The 12898-nt window shown below is 42.1% G+C and overlaps 1 pseudogene; it reads left to right on the top strand.

The window, feature by feature from the left end:
- Nucleotides 1-657: 657 nt before the first annotated feature.
- LOC128930901 (ubiquitin-associated protein 2-like pseudogene) lies at nt 658-3542 on the top strand (annotated as a pseudogene).
- Nucleotides 3543-12898: the final 9356 nt, after the last annotated feature.

The raw sequence follows: 12898 nt of genomic DNA, 5'->3' as shown, positions 1-12898 counted from the left end.
GTTCCAGTTCCCAACAAGTCTCCCATCTCTATCTGAGACTGCCTCAGCCTGAACCTGATTGTTCATATCACTGTCAGCATCACTTATACAGGACAGAGATACCTATAAATTCCTATGTTTACTTACACTATAGGGGTAAGGGTGCAAGAAAAATTTATGCTTCCCTCCTTATGTTGAGAGAGTGCAGGAAGTGTTTCCAAAGTACATTTCTCTCAGCTCTGGCTTCTCAGATAATGTTATCAAGGTTTTTTGTGGGCATGGGCTTCACCTGTTGACTGCCGTCAGCCTAATACAGAGAACTTGTTTCTCTCTTTGATTTTAACTTTCTTTCTTTCCTTAATTTCCCACCTCAGAACCTTGTCAAAAACTAACCCCTGAGGAAATCTCTGCCCAACAGAAGCTACGTACAGTGATTCAGATTCACTGGTACAGGTAGCTTACATCCTGGAGCCAAAATATGGTACAGCAGCCACCAGATCCCATCCTGAGGCTGGTGACCTGGTAGCTATGGGAGCAGAAAATGAAGGCTCAGTACAATTTCCTAAAGATGAAAAAAAATATTGGGGGGGAAGGCGCAAGAGAGAGCGCTAGAGGAAAAAGGAGGGAGGGGGTGGGGAAGAGGGAATCTTATATTACATGACAGGGGCCACGCGGCCTGGGGTGTCAGTGTGGAGGAGACTGAGTATTCTGCCTTGTAAATACTGTTATTTGTATATACTGTAAATGATTATGTCGGTGGGCACTAACTGAACCTGGGGAAACTGGGAACAACCTCAAAACCAAAACCAGCCACAGCACAAGCAGTGGCCACAGGCCACTGCAGAAGAAATTCAACTTGCACAGTTGATTTCAGACCATAATGATGCGACTTTGAGGAAAAGGTGAAAAGATTGATATTACAGGCAAGAACCAGGATGAATGTGTAATTGCTTTGCACAACTGCAAAGGAGATGTCAACAGAGCCATCAATGTTCTTCTGGAAGGAAACCCAGACACGCATTCCTGGGAGATGGTCGGGAAGAAGAAGGGAGTCTCAGGCCAGAAAGATGGCAGCCAGATGGAATACAATGAGGAAGGCAAAGAAAATCGAGACCGGAACAGAGACTATAGTCAGCTACGTGGTGGGCCACCAAGATGGGGGAAAGGTGCCAGCCATGGATGAGAGTGTATGCATGGGGCGTTATCAAAACCAGCTGTGGTTTGAGGTCAGGAAAATGGATTGGATGGCACCAACAGTGGAGGGCCTTCTGGAAGAGGAACGGAAACAGGAAGAAGGGGCCGTGGCCAAGGCAGAGGTGGCTCTGGTAGGCGAGGAGAAAGTTTTTCTGCTCAAGGAATGGTAACTTTTAACCCAGCTGATTATGCAGAGCCAGCCAATACTCATGATAACTATGGCAATAGTAGCAGCAATACATAGAACAACACTGGCCACTTTGAACCAGATGATGAGACGAGACTTGATTTCATTGGGGTTGAGGGGTCAAATTATCCCCAAAAATTTCAGACTGCTCCTGGTGCATGGAGGACTGCAACAGAGGAATGGGGGACTGAAGATTGGAATGAAGATCTTTCTGAGACCAAGATCTTCACTGCCTCTAATGTGTCTTCAGTGCCTCTACCTGTGGAGAATGTGACAATCACTGCTGGTCAGAGAATTGACCTTGCTGTTCTTCTCGGGAAGACACCATCTACAATGGAGAATGATTCATCTAATCTGGATCCATCTCAGGCTCCTTCTCTGGCTCAGCCTCTGGTGTTCAGCAACTCAAAGCAGACTCCACAACACAGCCGGCTTCAGGGAACACATTTTCTCATCACAGTATGGTGAGCATGCTGGGGAAAGGATTTGGTGATGGTGAATGAAGCTAAAGGCGGCAGTACTACGGGCTCCCAGTTCTTGGAGCAATTCAAGACTGCTCAAGCCCTGGCTCAGTTGGCAGTTCAGCATTCTTAGACTGGAAGCACCACCACCTCCTCTTGGGACATGGGCTCGATGACACAATCCCCATCATTGGTGTAGTATGATTTGAAGAACCCAAATGATTCAACAGTGCACAGCCCCTTTATAAAGCGCCAGGCTTTTACCCCATCTTCAACCATGATGGAGGTGTTCCTTCAGGAGAAGTCACCTGCAGTGGCTACCTCCACAGCTGCACCTCCACCTCAGTCTTCTCCTCTGCCAAGGAAATCCACATCGGCTCCATCGATGTCACCTAGATCTTCAGACAACCAGTCCTCTAGCCCTAGCCAGCTCAGAAAAAGCTGAAACAGCAGGAGAAAAAAGCCTCCTTGACTTCTAAGATTCCTGCTCTGGCTGTGGAGATGCCTGGCTCAGCAGCTATCTCAGGGCTAAACCTGCAGTTTGGGGCATTGCAGTTTGGGTCAGAGCCAGTCCTTTCTGATTATGAGTCCACCCCTACCACGAGCGCCTCTTCAAGCCAGCTCCAGTAGCCTATATACCAGCACGGCCAGCGAATCTTCATCTACAATTTGATCTAACCGGAGTCAGGAGTCGTTATCAGAGTGGCCCAATTCAGTCGACAACCTATACCTCCCAAAATAATGCTCAGGGCCCTCTTTATGAACAGAGATCCACACAGACTCTGTGGTACCCCAGCTCCATCTCTTCATCACCCCAAAAGGACCTGACTCAGGCAAAGAATGGCTTCAGTTCTGTGCAGGCCACACAATTACGGACCACTCAATCTGTTGAAGGTGCTACAAGCCCTGCAGTAAAATCTGATTTACCCTCCACTTCTAGCATCCCTGCTCTCAATGAAATGGTGTCTGCACCTTCCTTAGTGACAACAACCAATCTGCACTCATCCTCCTTGGGTGGCTTGAGCCACAGTGAGGAGATTCGAAATACTAACACCACACAACACAGCAGCACATTATCTACGCAGCAGAATACCCTTTCGTCATCAACATCTTCTGGGCACACTTCAACATCCACTCTTTTGCACACAAGCATGGAGAGTGAAACGAATCTCTATTCTTCCTCCAGCACTTTTTCCACCACATCCAGCACAGTCTCTGCACCTCCCCCAGTGGTCAGTGTCTCCTCCACTCTCAATAGTGGCAGTAGTCTGGGTCTCAGCCTAGGCTGCAACTCCCCTGTCACAGCCTCGACTCGAAGTTCAGTTGCCACGACTTCAGGAAAAGCTCCTCCCAGCCTCCCTCCTGGGGTCCCACCGTTGTTGCCTAATCCGTGTATTGTGGTTCCAGGGCTGTTACATGCCTATCCGCCACAAGTATATGGTTATGATGACTTGCAGATGCTTCAAACAAGATTTCCATTGTATTACTACAGCATCCTATTTCCCACACTCACTACTCCGCTGACTGGGGGGGATGGTAGCCTGGCCGGCAACCCTTATTCTGGTGACCTCACAAAGTTCGGCCTTTGGGATGCCTCCTCCCCAGCCCCGGCCACAACCTTGGCCCAACCCCAACAGAACCAGACGCAGAATCACCACACCACGCAGCAGACATTCCTGAAGTGTGGCTTTTCAAAAAATTGTAATTATTCCTATCAATAAGCATGTAATGTTTTTCCATTCGCTTATGTCAGCTCTGATTTCCTTGGATAGTGGTTTATAGTTCTCCTTGTGGAGACCTTTCACTTCCCCTGTTAGATACATTCCTTGGTATTTCATTCTTTTTGTGGCAATTGTGAATGAGAGGTCATTCATGATTTTGCCCTTGGCTTAACGGTTTTTGGTGTATAAAAATGTTAGGGCTAGTGATTTTTGCATATTTATTTTGTATTTTGAGACTTTGACAAAGATGTTTATCAGCTTAGGAAGCTTTGGGGCTGAGCCGATATGGGTTTCCTAGATATGAAATTATGTCACCTGCTATCAACTGTAGTTGAACTTCCTCTCTTCTGATTTGAATGTCTTTTATTTCTTTCTCTTACCTGATTGCTCTGGCCAGTACTTCCAATACTGGCTTAAATAGGAGTTGTGAGAGAGGGCATCCTTGTCTTATGATGATTTTAGAGGAAAATCTTTTCAACTTTTGCCTTTTCAGCATGATGTTGTCTGTGGTTTCGTCATATATGGTTCTTATTATCTTGAGGGATGTTTTTTCAATTTCTAGTTTATTGAGAGTTTTTAACCTGAATGCATGTTGAATTATGTTGAAAGATTTTTCTGCATCTATTCACAGAAGTCATGTGGTTTTGATCTTTAGTTCTGTTTATGTGATGAATCATATTGATTTGTATATGTTAAATTAACCTCACATCCCATGAATGAAGCCTACTTAACTGTGATGAATAATCATTTTGATGTGCTGCTGGATGAAGTTTGCCACTATTTTGTTAAAAATGTTTGCATCAATGTTCATCAAGAATATTGGCCTGAAGTTTTCTTTATCTCTTGTGTCTCTGCAAGGTTTTGGTACCAGGATGATGTGGTCTTATAAAAAGCATTAGGGAGAAAATCCTCTGTTTTAATTTTTTGAAATAGGTTTAGTAGGAATTGTACCAGTTATTCTTTGTAAATCTGATAGTATTCAGCTGTTAATCGTTGGTTCTGGGCTTTTTGCGGTTGGTAGGACATTTGTTACTGCCTCAATTTTAGAGCCTGTTATTTGTGTTTTCAGGGATTCAATTTATTCATGGTTTAGTCTTGGAGGATGTATGTATTCAGAAATTTACCCATTTCTACTAGATTTTTTAGCTTACGGGCATAGAGTTGTTTATAGTATTTTCTGATGGTTATTTTTATTTCTGCGAATTCAGTGGTCACATTTACTATTTCTGATTGTGTTTATTTAAATTTTTTATCTTTTCTTCCTTATTAGTATATCTGGTTGTCTGTCCATATAATTAGTTTCTAAGAAAAAACCAGCTTCTGAATTTGTTGATCTTTTGAATTATTGGTTATATTTCTATCTCCTTCAGTTCAGCTCTGATTTCGGTGAATTCTTGTCTTCTACTAGCTGTAGAATTTCTTTGCTCTTATTTCTGTCGTTATTTTAGTTGTGATGTTAAGTTGTCAACTTGACTTTCTGGCTTTTGAATGTGGGCATTTAGTGCTATAAATTTTTCTCCTAGCACTGCTTTAGCTGTGTCCTAGAGCTTCTGGTATGTTTTGTCTTTGTTTTCACTGGTTTCAAAGAATTTCTTAATACTTGCATTAATTTCATTATTAACCTAACAGTCATTCAGGAGCTGGTTATTCAATTTCTGCTTAATTTTATGGTTTTTAGTAAATTTCTTTATTTTCTGCTCTAATTTGTGCTGTTGTCTGAGACACTGTTTATTATGATTTTAGTTCTGAAGAATGTTTCACTTCAGACTATGTGACAGATTTCAGAAGTAGTGCCATGTGGTGATGAGAAGAATGTACATTCTGCTGTTTTTGGGTGGAGAGTTCTGTAAATATTCATCACATCCATTTGATCCAAAGCTAGGTTCATATCCTGAATATCTTTGTTAATTTTCTGTCTCAATAATCTGTCTAATATTGTCAGTGGGGTGTTAAAGTCTGCCACTCTTATTGTGTAGCGGTGATCTAGGTCTCTTTAAAGATCTCCAGAAATTTATTACATGAACCTGGGTACTCTTGTGTTGGGTGCACATATATTTAGAATAGTAAGGTCTTGTTGAATTGAATCCTTTGCCATTATCTGATTACTCTGTTTGTCTTTTTTGTTTGTTTGCTTGTTTGTTTTGTTTCTTTTTGTGTTGGTTTAAAGTCTATTTTGGGGGCTTGGCACAGTGGCTCACACCTGAAATCCCAGCACTTTGGGAGGCTGAGGCAGGTGGATCATGAGGTCAAAAGATCGAGACCATCCTGGTCAACATGGTGAAACCCCGTCTCTACTAAAAATAAAAAAATTAGCTGGGCATGGTGTCATGTGCCTGTAATCCCAGCTACTCAGGAGGCTGAGGCAGGAGAATTGCCTGAACCCAGGAGGCAGAGGTTTCAGTAAGCCAAGATTACACCATTGCACTCCAGCCTGTGTAACAAGAGTAAAACTCAGTCTAAAAAAAAAAAAAGTCTAGTTTGTTGGAAACTAGGATTGCAACCCTTACTTTTTCTGTTTTTCATTTGTTTGATAAAGTTTTCTCCATCCCTCTATTTTGAGCCGATATGTGTCACTTCATGTGAGATGGGTGTCTTGAAGACAGCATGCCAATGGGTCTTGGTTTTTTATTTACTTGCCACTCTGTGTGCATTAATTGTGGCATTTAGTCCACTTACATTATTGTTATATGTAGATTTGATTTTGTTATCTTATGCTAGCTGGTTACTTTGCAAACTTGTTCATGTAGCTAATTGATAGTGTCAATGGTCCGTGTACTTCAGTGTGTTTTTGTAGTGGCTGGTAATAAGTTTTCATTTCAACTTTGGAGAATCTGATAATTACATGTCTTTGGTATGATCTTTTCATGGAGTATCTTACTAGAGTTCTCTGCATTTTATGGATGTTAATGTTGGCCTGTATAACAAGGTTAGAAAGTTCTCATGGATGATTTACTTAAATATCTTTTCCAAATTGGTTTTGTGATGCAGTTTTGCTTTTGTTTCCCAGGCTGGAGTGCAACGGCATGATCTCATGTCATCACACCCTCTGTGTCTCATGGTCAAGCAATTCTCCTGCCTCAGCCTCTCGAGTAGCTGAGATTACAGGCATGCACCACCATGCCCAGCTAATTTTGTATTGTTAGTAAAAATGGGGTTTCTCCACGTTGGTCAGGTTGGTCTCAAACTCCCAACCTCAGGTGATCTGCCCACCTCAGCTTCCCAAAGTACTGGGATTACAGGAATGAGCCACTATGCCAAGCCTCTCACTAACTCTTTAAGGTATACTAATCAGTTATAGATTTGGTCTTTTTACATAATCCCATATTTCTCAAAGATTTTGCTTATTTCTTTTATTCTTTTTTTCTATTGTTGTCTGCCTGTCTTATTTCAGAAACACAGTCATCAAGCTCTGATATTCTTTCCTCTGCTTGGTCTATTCTGCTATTAATACTTGTGATTGCATTATGAAATTATTGCATTGTGTTTTTCAGCACTATCAAGTTGGTTAAGTTCTTTTCTATTCTGGCTAATTTGTTTATCAGCTCCTGAAATATCATATATATTGTAATCTTTAACTGTCTTGCATCGAGTTAGAACATGTTCCTTTAAGTCAGTGAAGTTAACTTTTATCCACATACAGGAATCTACTTCTGTTATTTCAGTCATCTCAAATAAGTCATCTCAGCCTTATTCTGAAAGCTTGCTGGAAATGTGGTCATTTTGGAGAAAGAGGGCACTGTGATTTTTGAGTTTTAGTATACTTGAACTAACTATTTCTCACATGTGTGTGCTTATCTACCTTTAATCTTTGAGGTTGCTGACCTTTGAGTTGTTTTTTTGTTTGTTTATTTGTTTGTTTGGCTATTTTGTGTAGGGCTATTACAGTGTGTAGGGCTTCTACTCTAGTCTCCAGTCACCTCAAATTTCCCAGTAACTGGAAGTATCACCAGTGAAGTCTGTAAAACAAGAAATATAGGAGCCCACCACTTTGGGAGCTCCATCCCAGGAGAGGTGCAGGAGGCCTGTTACTGGTTTAAACACACCTTTAGAAGGTGCCTGGAGACCCTGGTTGGTAGTTCTTACCCAGCAAAGAGGAACAGGATTGGAGACCCACTTAAAGAAGCCATCTAGCTTCACTTTCATAGATCAGCCATGCTGTGCTGGTACCATTTCTACCCCTCATCAGGTTGGGCTCTCCATAGCCAAAAGACTGAAAGAGCTAAGGTGCTGAAACAGCATAGATGGTAGCCCACTCTTTCTCTAGGAACTCTCAGAAAGTTTTTAAACCTCTGTTGGCCAGAAAACATCTGGCCCATCCAGAGATGAGGAGCATATCAGGGTCCCAATTAAAGAAGCAGGCTGATTACATTATGTTGGAGCCACTGTGCTGTGCTGGGGTACCCTTTCTGATCCTGAATGATTTGGATTCTCCTAAGCCGACAGGCTGGAATGGCTGAGTACAAACAGAAAATGGGGGGGGCTCACTCCTTCCACTGGGCACTGCATCCAGGAAGAAATCAAAACTCTGCTGGAGAATATGAAAGGGGCTGTCCAGAGGCTCTGGCAGAAGGCCCCACCATTAGATAAAAAATGCCTCAGGGTCCCACTTCAAGAAGCAGTCTGGCCACATTTTGGTAGAGCCACAGTGCTGTGTTGAGGGTTCACTCCATCTGCCGTCAATTTTATTTGGACTTTCCTAAGTCCAGGCTGGAATGGCTGAGTCATTCAAATAGCAAACATGGCAGCCTTCCCTGCCTCCGAGAACTCTGTTTCGTCTCAAGTAGCTGCAATACTGTTGCTGGGGGCTGGCTGGAATTCCAAGCCAATGAGTCTTATCATGTAGGGCATCACGGAAATGGGGCCCACAGACTGACGCTGCTCAGGCCCATGGATTCAGCTTCCTCTCTAGGGGTGTTTACAGAGGTCCAACCTCCCACCTTGTCTGAGTTGCAGTCATCTTTTCCAGAGATCCCGGAGCCAAAGCACGTGAAGCTCCTGAGATCCTGTTTGTGTCTGAGCAGTTGTTTTGCCAAGACCATGTAGCTGTGTGTGTCAGACCAAAGGCCCTGGTGGAATGGGTTCATAAGAAAATCTCCTGAACTGAGGTTGCAGAGATTCATGGGAGAAGTGTGGCTTCCCAGAGTCACACATTTGCTCACCACTTCCCTGGACAGGGCAGGTTCCCTTGGGTTTGTGTTACTTCTGGGTGAGCGGTTACCATGGCTTGCTTTTCTCCATTCTTCATTAGTCCCAATGCAAATGCCTGGGTGTTTCAGTTGAAGGTGTTGTATTTACTTTCCCCCTTTGTTTCTTTCCATGAGAGCCACACACCATAGCTACTTTTAGTCAGCCCTCTTGGCACCATTACCTGCTACAATCTTTTGGTAGACGGTTTTATCCTGTAGGCTGTCTCTGGCCCTAGATGACTGTAGGAGCACCAGCCTGCACCAAAAACTACGTGCATTTCAGAGAGCAAGAAAGAGAAAAAATAAAAGGTCAAAGTGACTCACACAGCTGTGTCAGCTCCATCTGAGGAGTCTTCCCAAAGTCCCATCGATACTTCTGATTATTTATGCCCAGTTGTCTTAAAGGTCCTCTAGTCATTGTTAGCTTCAATAGTGGTCAGGAGTTATAACTTTTGTGTTTGGTAAGTTGCTGTTTGCATAAAAGTGAGTCTGTTTTGAAGGAGATAAGTAAAATAAGAAATGTGGCAATGACAAGTGCTCTTTTTCTACACTAAATTTAAAGATAAACAGGAGAAGGTGGAGTTTTCTCAGATAAAGTGGGTGTTCATTTCCCAAACAAAAATTCTTTTGGTGTTTATTACCTTTCAGACCCAATGAGAAAAAGTCTTGGTTGTGATAAAAACGTCGTTTATGAACAAAGGTTAGTGAAGATTAACTGAACCCTTTCTTTGACTATGCCAACCTTGACTTTTTAATTTTTGAAACGGAGTTTCGCTCTTGTTACCCAGGCTGGAGTGCAATGGCATGATCTTTGCTCACCGCAACCTCTGCCTCCTGGGTTCAGGCGATTCTCCTGCCTCAGCATCCCGAGTAGCTGGGATCACAGGCATGTGTCACCATGCCCAGCTAATTTTTTGTATTTTTAGTAGAGACGGGGTTTCACCATGTTGATCAAGTTGTTCTCGATCTCTTGACCTCATTATCCACCCACCTCAGCCTCCCAAAGTGCTGGGATTACAGGCGTGAGCCACCGTGCCGAGCCCCCAACCTTGACTTATTACCTGGCTTGTGGTTTAAGAAGCTCATTTTCAGAAACTCTGTTAAGACTTAGCATATTCCACATATCCTCTACATCCACTCATATTGCGATTCCACTTTCTTGATATTTAAGTCCTCAGCCAGCCTGTAACCAGAATGCTGTTAGAAAAAATTTCTCTTCCTTTGATATTTTGGCGAATGTTTTTCAGTGATTTCTTATCCACTGATTTATTCCACTTATTGAGTACAAATCCTGAGTTGTCGGTGTTCAGAGTTATGATCAGTTTCTGAGCCCTATTACAATGGCCATAACAACTACTGCAATTGTATTAAAGTCTTCCTTCCCAATGTTTAACAAATGTCAGAATTTTGTATTTGATAGTTGGCCAACAAAATGTTTGTGTATAAAAACAGTTTTAAGTTCTCCTCAGAAAATGATGTGAAACAGCGTGTAGTTGCATAGTTGCATCTGCCTGACCCTTGTGTGTCCAGAAAAGGATGTTTTTTATTCAAATGGGATGAGAGTGGAAGATATAGAAAAGTGGACTTGTAGAAATTATGGTCCCTATAGACAATGTGTAGAAGCAGAATCTGTCAATTTTGATATAAAAAAATCAGGTAATTTTTATTTAAATGTAGTAACCCTCATAAAAATAATTCAATTTAATTAAAAATTAGAGCAGGTTAATTTGAATTTATTATATTTTTGTAGAATATAAATTCATGAAGTTAAAATTTCCTATCTAAGTTTGCTCTGGAAAACACATCCTCAAATAAATAAAATCTGTTTTATTTGATTGTTTCATTTTATCTGTTTATTAAATCCATAACAAAATTATTTTGTGTGGTTCAAGTTCTTTAATATAACTTAGTATGGTCAAAATGGAAGGGTGAAAATTGCAAGACCAATCTAACATTTGTCATCCTAAATAGTCTTTCTTAAAGTCATAAGAATGCATTTTAAACTAATTCAGCAACTAGGTATTTAAGTGCATGTTTTAGCTTATGCTGAAGTGTCAGATACCACCCCCCCTAATTTGCAGTAGAGTAACAGCATATTTTATCACACATAACAGTGCTGCTGGGTGACCAGATTGAAAAGGCCCCTCCTCTCCATGTAGTCATTCAGGAACTCAGAGTTCTTTCATTATTTTTCTTCACCATTCATGACTCTAAAATATAGACTTGATTTGATATGATTTGATTTGATAATGGAAAGCATGGTAAGTCCACTGGATTCCGTAAAGATGAGCACATTGCTAAACTTTGGTTGTGAAGTGGATTTTTTGGTCCGAGCAAGGCTGAGTGTAATACCATGTTGGTGGATAAAGGATTCTGTGTGTCCATGGATGGCAGTTTTGGCAGAAGAATTTTATGCAAGGAAAACAAATTTATATCCATGGTAAGAGCCTACTCCATTGAGTACAAACTATTTCCCCTTATATTATGCAAATTATTAAGTGTAATAAACGTACTATCAGGCACCTGGAGAATCACTGCAGATACGACATCATATCAAAAACTCGATGTTGATCTGTGGTGCTGTGAGATTGAACACTCAGAGTTGGCTGTATCGAGACTGGGCTTTTGGATTCCAAGTTCATGTTGCTCAGGCTGTGCATTGCTTCTATTTCTGCTACTATGTTCACCTTGTTCATAAGTCCATGAGGTGATGACGGGAGTGGGGAGGAAAATAAGAAAAATCAATACCCATAGAACAAGTCATTCTGTCCACGTTATTATCAACATCCTACTCTGATGCGGTCACCCCATGGTGGGCATTCACATGGAACATACATATTTTTATGTAATTTACCCAGTGAAAGGTATTTCTCCACAAAATTCCTTCCATTTTCTTCATGAATTCTGTAATTAAGTTTTCTGCATGTTGCTGACCATCTAACCAATTCATAAGCCACAGATGTGTTGAAGGAGTGGGGATTATAAGATCTAAAATTCTTGGTCTTAAGCAGTCACTGCCTCAGCCCTTCAGTAGCTGAGACTCCGTGTGCACGACACAATGCTCAGCGAATTTTGTGATATTTCTGTTAGAGATGGGATTTGGCTGTGTTTTCCTGGATGGTCTCACTGTACCTGCCTCAAGAGTTTTCCCAGCTTGGCCTGCAAAGTGCTGGCAATAAAGGCATAAACCACCACAGTCGGCACCTATAATTTGATATTTTAAACAGTATGTAGTGAAAGCTATCCCTAAGTTATCTAGGGAAGAAAAGGTCACGATCACAGTGTAAAACTGTACAGATATAATGCATGCACATATGTTCATACATGCTTGCGTTTGTGTGTTGGTGTGTTTTCTGAGAAAGTACTTCATTGCTACCAGGCTAGGATAGCATTCATGGTCTTCTGGTGATGTCGGATTTTGAACTTCCAGGATTCATGGAACAAGAGTCCTAACTGATTCACAAGAGGGTGAACGTTGTGAAACACGATTAAGTAACAAGCACTGTGGAAGAAACAACTGGCCATGGACAACAGTGAGTGTTCACACCGTCTTATCTGTGAAACGCTTTGCTCAGAGCACGCTTTTTATTCACTTCATTCTATGGTGACGCATATTGCTACTCTGAGTTGGTGAGAGATTGAAGCTGTGGTCCACTGTGAAACCCTGAAGACTGGCCTTCTGTCTGAGGTAGCTCCTGCCTCTATCCGTACCTGTGCCGCACACCAATGGAGACTCTTCTCTCTGGATAAATGGTAGTTCCCAATGATCCGACTATCATTCCCAGGGGCTCTGGTTGAATTGTTTTTGGAACCGTCTTGGAGGATGTCCTGCATTCCGAAACAATGGCCAAGGGAAATCACAAGAAAATGCTCGAATGCCTGTGCCTGTGTCCCCTGCACTTCGTCGCTTACCCTTCCATCAGGGATCCAACTTATTCCAGGATGACACTTGTTTTGGTTTTCGTTGGGCGTCACCTAGCGGCGGCCCATATTGAAAATTTAAGCAGCGCTCATGACCAGCCTGGGCAATATAATGAAAACCCGTGTCTACTAAAAATACAAAAATTAGCCAGGCGTGGGGGCAGGTGCCTGTAATCCCAGCTACTCAGGACGCTAAGGCAGGAGAATTGCTCGAACACTGGAGACAGAAGTTGCAGTGAGCCAAGATGG

The sequence above is a fragment of the Callithrix jacchus genome, chromosome 15 (genome assembly GCF_049354715.1).
Source record: "Callithrix jacchus isolate 240 chromosome 15, calJac240_pri, whole genome shotgun sequence".
In the NCBI taxonomy this organism is placed as follows: Eukaryota; Metazoa; Chordata; class Mammalia; order Primates; family Cebidae; genus Callithrix; species Callithrix jacchus.
This window is presented reverse-complemented; position numbering and strand designations above follow the sequence as displayed.